This window comes from Bidens hawaiensis, unplaced genomic scaffold (genome assembly GCF_021521415.1).
Source record: "Bidens hawaiensis isolate Kalapana, Puna unplaced genomic scaffold, B.hawaiensis_p1.1 tig00021644_1, whole genome shotgun sequence".
Taxonomy (NCBI): Eukaryota; Viridiplantae; Streptophyta; class Magnoliopsida; order Asterales; family Asteraceae; genus Bidens; species Bidens hawaiensis.
This window is the reverse complement of record NW_027493362.1, coordinates 43,680-51,379: the sequence shown is the minus strand read 5'-3', so window position 1 is coordinate 51,379 and position 7,700 is coordinate 43,680. Positions and strand designations below refer to the sequence as shown.

At 31.1% G+C, this 7,700-nt stretch overlaps 1 pseudogene; it reads left to right on the top strand.

The window, feature by feature from the left end:
- The first annotated feature begins 5,670 nt into the window (after window positions 1-5,670).
- On the top strand, window positions 5,671-7,054 carry LOC143563911 (FBD-associated F-box protein At4g10400-like; annotated as a pseudogene).
- Window positions 7,055-7,700: the final 646 nt, after the last annotated feature.

The following is a 7,700-nucleotide window of genomic DNA, read 5'->3' as shown; positions in this document are numbered from 1 at the left end:
TCATCAATTAATTCGTTGTTATTTTAAAATTTTAATTTAAATATAAACTAAAACACGGTGCCATTGGATCTTAAATTACAAAATGCTATGTTATCAACACCGTTCGATCTAAAAAAGACAATAAGAAACCCAAAAGCCATATGCATGGTAACATCTTGATAGAATTTTTGATAGTTTAATTGAAGAACAAATCTTAGTTCTAGAAGGATGGTGGGTGCCGAAGACGTATATGGATGGAAAGATCCATGGAGATTATTTTAAAATTTATATCATCTGATTTCGATTAAAAACAGCCCCATTGTTTATAAGTTCATATAATAGTTATTTTACTTTTTTAAAACGGGTTTTGGTGTGTTGTTGATATTGAAACAAAAACACACTATGAATGCAATCTTGTTTGTTACAGAAACACGCTAAATTTTAAATATTTGATGTGTTTTGGAAATTCAATTTTTATGTTATTATAGTAGAAATAGGTAACGATGTATTGTGTTGTGAAGTTCAATTTGAAATAGAAACACTATAATAGTAGTCTAATTTGTTAGAAAAAACACACTGTATTTATTCCAAAAAATTATGGGAGGTTAGTTATAGAAACAAAAACACACTATGAATGCAATATTGTTTGTTACAGAAACACGCTAAATTTTAAATATTTGATGTGTTTTGGAAATTCAATTTTTATTTTATTCTAGGAGAAATAGGTAAGGATGTATTAGGTTGTGAAGTTCAATTTGAAACAAAAACACTATAATTATAGCAGTCTAATTTGTTAGAAAAACACACTCTATATATTCCAAAAAGTTATGGGAGGTTAGTTAATACAGATTCTTATTTCATAATTAAAACATTTTATTGTTGATGATTATACCCTTATATGTTTTATTGAATCTAATGGTTCATATCATTCCTACACTTCTTAGGAAATATTCATTTTTTATTATAACCTTACGCGCGCACTCTCTCTCTCTCTCTCTATATATATATATAATATTTTTACGAACGGGCACTCCCTATTTTGGAGATTCTCGTTGATGTCGTTAACTTTTATTTTTTATTTATTGATATTAATAAGTTCTAATGAGTTTGTTTATATATATTTGTATTTTCGAAAGTATGTACACATACTTTTGTTGTTTATAGATCAACTAGTATTTTACTCGGCGTATTTTCCGGTACAGGTTGGTAAAATTCGAGTTGTGGTAGAACTCAAGCGTTGTTAGTCTTAAACGTTGAGACAGTAAGTCGACATGAATTTAGTTGGTTTTAGTTACATGTGTTATTGTACAACTGGAACTAAAAATAAAATCATGAGGTAGACCAATGGGGTGAAATCAGTCGATAAAACTCGATCGTCGATAAAACCAATGTTTTCATAACCGGATCGGATATTAAACCGAACGTCTTACTAGTTCAATGGTTAGACCGGTTGAACCGGATTAAAAACCGGATGACAAAGAAAAAAATTAAAATATTAAGAATAATGTAAAATTATACTATAATTATATTATAAATTACTTAAAGATGGGGACACTCATACATAAATTTGAAGACTAAAAAAATATAATTTTAAAATAGATTTATATTGATACAACTATAAATATTAGAAATATGGGAAGTATTATTGTTTAAAAGTAGGTACATACAATCATCACTTCTCATCTCAGAATTATCTTTCTCTTTTATCTCTTCTAACCTCTTTACTCTTTAGTGTTATTCTCTCTCTCTGCAAGCACACAAATTCATAGGAATTTTACATATAAAACCGTCAATTAGGTGCAATTTCTTCTCCAAGATCATGCCAATGTTGTAGATCTCAATCAGCAAAGGTCACCTAAGTGATGCAGAATTTGTTGAACTAAACAATCGAGTTTCGGAAGTTTACAAAATGTTAACCTAATGCATCTATGAAGGGTAAAAGAAGCTAAACTTATCCGACTTATAACCTCCGGTTTCACGGAGGTTATAGGTATTGCAAAGTGGCCCAATGGAATTTGCGGCACCAAGTTCCAAATTATTATATAATAATATGTTTTTTAATAACGTTTTTGGACTACCCCGAATACCCGAGTGAATTTATTTGAGACGTGATGCCAACTGTCCATATTAATTTTGATGCTCCGAACTTGACACACCCAACAAAGTATTCCATTAAGAAGAAAATTCATTTCCGTAGGACCATAAAATCTCAAGTATTAATTGTCACCTCCATGCCAATATGTATAGATAAATAAAGAATTACAAATAAAAAATGAATTAGTTCACAAGCTGGTTCGAGCTTGTTAGGAGCTGAGCTCAAGCTTATCGTTTCATATCACAAAAATAAACGGTCTAATCAGTTCTATTTGTAAAATCGGCTTCGCTTGGTTTGTAGACGAGCATAATATAAGCCAGAGTATGCTCCATAGTGGACGCAGGTAGGCCTGTAAATGAACCGATCGTTCGGTGAATTGTTCGTGAAACGTCCAACGAGAAGTTCGTTTATTTAATAAACAAACGAACATGAACAAAAAATTTGCGTTCATTTAGTTAAGCGTACGAACATGAACACTTGTTCCGTTCGTTCAATTTGGTTCATGAACGTTCGCTTATATTCGTTTATATATATATATTTGTTAATGTATTAATAAAAAATAATTAAATATTATATGAATGAGTCATTTACTTAAATGTTTTATGTTTGTTATTTTCTGTTAATTTAAGTGTTTTCATTTATATTCGTGTATTTTTTTTATGTGTTCATTTACATTTGTTCAATTATGTTCATTTATGTTCGTTTTGATTTAATCAAACATACATAAATGAGCACAAATGTTCTTTTTTAAATAAACTAACATGAACATAAATATTTGTTCGATTAAGTGTTCGTATTCGTTTAAAGTTAAATGAACGGACACGGACATGCGCTTGTTCGTGTTCGTCGATTCATTTATAGGGTTTAATTATTCACATTGATAAATACATTGGTCTCAATTTCTAAGCCATGCATATTTATTTATGTTCGTGAACACATTCATTTCCTTAATAAACAAACATGAACATAAAATCTCATTCGTCAAGTATTCGTGAACACATTATTTCCTTAATAAACGAACATGAACAAGGCCTTGTTCGTGTTCATTTACCGCCATAGTGTGGGTGTTCACAATTTTGTTTGCAATTGTGAAACCATTTAAAACGGTTATTGGTTTGGTTTCATTGCTGGTTTTCTCCTCTTACTTTTGATCGGCCGATTTTAAAATTTTCAAACTGTAACAAATGGGTTGGTATGCTATTTATACTAACATCGATTTCATTGTCGGTTAGTAACTATTCGATTCGATTTAGTTTTAAATTTCAATAGTTGGGTTTCTGCATTATCGTTAATAAAAAACCAACACCAACAATTTTACCTAAAATCCATCAAAATGAACGGAGGAAATTATTGCTATATGTACCACCCCTCCATTTGATTTTTACTAAATTTATACCCCTTTGAACTTATTAAATAGTTACTATTTTCCGTTAACATTATTTACATACCTATTAGTTCCTCAAACACTTTGATTCACTTAATAGTCCCCAATAAATACATAAAATTAAAAATGATTTTGTTATTATTAATTATTTTTATTATTATCATTGTAAATATTAGTCTCTCTCTCACACAAACATATACAGTTTTATAAATATAATAATACATCGATAGTGATAACAATAAATATTATTATGATCAAGAACAATAAATGCAAAAAAAGAGACGCAAACGAAAAAATATGAATATAAAACAATATAGAAATTAAAAAATTTAAAATGAAACTTTTAGAGAGACTATAAAATTTAAAAAAAGTTTATTGAATTTTAATAATCACTATTGAATGATATTGTCCAATCAATCCATATTTAAAGTCGGATAACCCGAATTTTGGATAGTGGATTTTGATCACTATCCGAAATTTCGGACATCCAAAGTTCGGATATCCAAATTTTCATATAGTTAATGGATATCCGAAAATATGGAAACAATATCAGTGATACAAGCGAAGTAAATGAGTATGCTAACAACCAGCAATTCAATCAAATCTGTAACACTCGTAACAGCTATATATCTGTAACAACCCATAACAAATCTGTAACAAAATCTTTGACACAAATCTAACAAACCTTTGGAACAATCTGTAACAAGCCAAGTCTGTTACGATCTAACAAATCTTTGAAACAAATCTGTAACAAAATATAATTAACAATCTACCATACCATCAACAACTATAAATATGAAATTTCTTATTGGAAAGACGTGAGAGACGATGGAGAGAGGGCACAAAAATGGAGGTCGGTTGACGTGAGAATACGACTAGAGCTAGGAGGTCGATCGACGGTTGGTTTAGTGGTTGACGAGGTTCTTGGCCTATGAGAGAATGAGCAGAGAGGAGAATTGGAGAAAGGGGCAGGGCTGTGTACGTTTTTTAGATCTAGGTTTTTATTCATATCCCATTCTAAATGGTATATAAAACAGAATTAAAAAATACTAAATTTAATATTTTGGATAGTCCTGAAATATCCGAAAAATCCGAGAATTGTTTCCAAATCCGAATTTTCTAATATCTGGGATTCAAAAATCAGAATCATCTTTAGATATCCGAAATTCAGATACATATAGTTATATAATTAAGATACGGATCCGGATTATTTTGAATACCCCTACTAGGTGTCCCAAATTTTAAAAAGTTGACCAATGGTCATGCGTTAAAAAGGTTGATCTTGTGTTAAAAAAGACTTAACGGTGTTATACATTTTTCCGAATTTCAAACTAATGTTTTAGGACTTTTGATCGGAAGAATGATACGAGTTGATTAATGCAAAAGTTAACTCAAAACGGTGATCAAAACGGCTTGATTTTTGTTAATTGTAAGTTCAAACAAACTGAAGCATTGTTTCGTCGTTTTGGAACACCGTTTCAAACAAAGTTTTACATGAATCGAAACGTATTCTACTTCCGATCAAAAGCCCTAAAACATTAGTTTTGAATTCGGAAAAGGTATAATGCCATTAAGTCCTTTTTAATATGGGACCATTGGGGGCAACTTTTTTAAAATTTGGACCGCTAGTGATGATAATATTAGTGGGTAGTAACATGTTAAATAAAAGTACTAAATGAATTCAAAATTAGGGTATAACAAGTAATGAATATGATAAATTTAACCTAACCCTAGCAAAATCATAAAAGCAAATAAACTTTGTTTTTTCTTCCTTGAGAGAGAAAATGACGGCGTGTTCTTCGGCCATCGTAACCACTCATTCCCCTGCAACTCAAATCAAAGACCAGCACACTTAACCTCGTACAACCACCAAACCAAACAACCACTGTTTTGCGTAGGTAAGCTTCCAATATTTTATTGTTTTCCAAATTTGATTTTGTTTTTGCTTGTGATTCAAACTAAAGAAATGTTAAATAATTAATTAATTAATAAAATGGTGATTCAAACCCGGTGTTGTTTTGTTTGAAAACATTTTGATTAAATCACAACCCTAATTTATTTTCTTTTCATTTAAGAGTTCAACCAATCAGGTTTTAATTGTTCAGTTTAAATGTGAGGGTTTACGGTTTTTTTGTTTGAAAAAAAAAACTTTAATTTCTGTTTAAATATGGTGGATTTTGAACTTTTGGGTTTGAATTTTAGGAAACAAACAATGAGGTGGTCCAATAATGTAGACAGAATTAGCCGCTTGCCAGAAGAGATTCAATCACACATACTCTCTCTAATGCCTACAAAGTTTGCGGTGCAAACCTGCGTTTTATCTAAAAGATGGCGGTACACTTGGATGAGCATCACAAATCTTGACTTTGATGATAAAGCACCCTTTTGTTTCAATAACTTGGAAACATTTGTTGATCGGGCACTAGGGCTTTGCAAATCATCTCAAATTGAATCATTTCCGTTAGACTTTTCTACTCTGTGTTCAGTCAGTCGTATCAAATTGGATTGATAAGGCAATCACGTTAAAGGTTCGTGAGCTTGACATACAATATATGTTGTTGAAGTTGCCTTCAAGTGTTTTCACTTGCACAACACTCACAAAGTTAAAAATATGCTATGGAATTGTTTGGATGTGTGAGCCTGCTATCAATCTACCTTGTTTGAAAACCCTTGACGTTGAGGTTTTCTCTAATCCTTTCCTCAATGCATTTAAACTCATCGCTGGCTCCCCGATGCTTGAAAATTTATCTTTGGGAGTTGTATGCTTTCATGGAAAAGGTGATTACATATTCGATATACCTATGTTGAAAAGATTGAAACTACATTTGCGTCATTCTAAAAATACTAACAAACTTGTTTTACGCGTCCCTAAACTTGAACATCTAAATTTTGATGGGACACTGTACTCGTTATTTGTAATGGAAGATGTGTCGTCTCTTGTTGAGGCATCCTTTTCTTTTGAAGAAAAGCCATTTGATAGTCTCACGGTTGAGCTTTTAAAGGGAATTAGTGGAGTTAAGTTACTCTCTTTTAAAAAGGCAAGAGATACACGATATGAATCGTATGAAGACTCATCACTACTTAAGATCTTATCAGCTTCACCTCTGCCCGTTTTTGCGAATATGGAACACCTGGAGTTGAAAGGTTTTTGGCATTTTAAACTAATCCCCAAATTTCTTGAAAGATCTCCTGAGTTGAAAGAGATATATATTGAAAAGGTACTTGATTTATTTGTAAATAATTGAAAGACACACACACATATATATATTTATATAGATATACTTTGTTGAGAATGTACTTGTATGACTTGTTTATGTTAATGACAAAAGCTTGAAGGTTCTCGTTGGATTGCACCAAAGCTGGTTCCTGCTTACATGCTAGCAAAACTTAGAACTATCAAGTTTTTGAATTTCAAGTGGCGGAAGTGTGATATACCGTTTTTTAAATTCTTGTTGGGTAATGCAAAGGTGTTGAGGACGGTATCAATCAACTTGGAAAAGCCAAGCATAGAAGAAGAAATGCGGTTAGGTGCACAGTTGCTTAATCTTCCTAGGGCTTCGAGGTGCTGCGAGATCTATTTTCATAGAAATTGATCTTCTTCTACTTGTGTTAGCCTTTGTGAAATAAACATCAGTGGTGATGGTGTGTACTGATTACTACTTGTTATTTGCTGCATGATTACAGGAACAAGTACTTGTAGTTTTTAATGTTCACTTCACTTATGAATGTGATTTGAATCTATATTTATTGTGAGTTTTTTCAGCAAAACAATTTATATGTGGAACTTACTCTTCTTGTATGCTCGTGAAAGTAATGGTAGCGAGCTGGCACTGATAATAAAATGGTAATGTTCAACAATGTGTTTATATGAGTATTGTGATTTATTAGATAACTAGTTTGATCCTCCCGTGTAATGGGAGTTTATTTAAAATTTTAATTTTAATCGTTTTGCTATTTTATGATGATTTGTTTTATTTTTTTAACGTTGTTTTGTTTTAATTTAATACATATATATTAGTTTGTTAATTCTATTTTTTAATGTTTGGGTTTTATTAGTTGAGATGTTTAAGTTTTTTAAATTTTTTAACGAACAAATATAAACAAACACGAGCATGTTGATTTTTTAAATGTACAAACATGAACACATATATTTGTCTAATGAAAAAAGGGGCGTTGATATAGTTGACGATGGTGGGTAGTATCGCAAGTTAACTGACGATGAAGAAAATATACCAGCAAAAA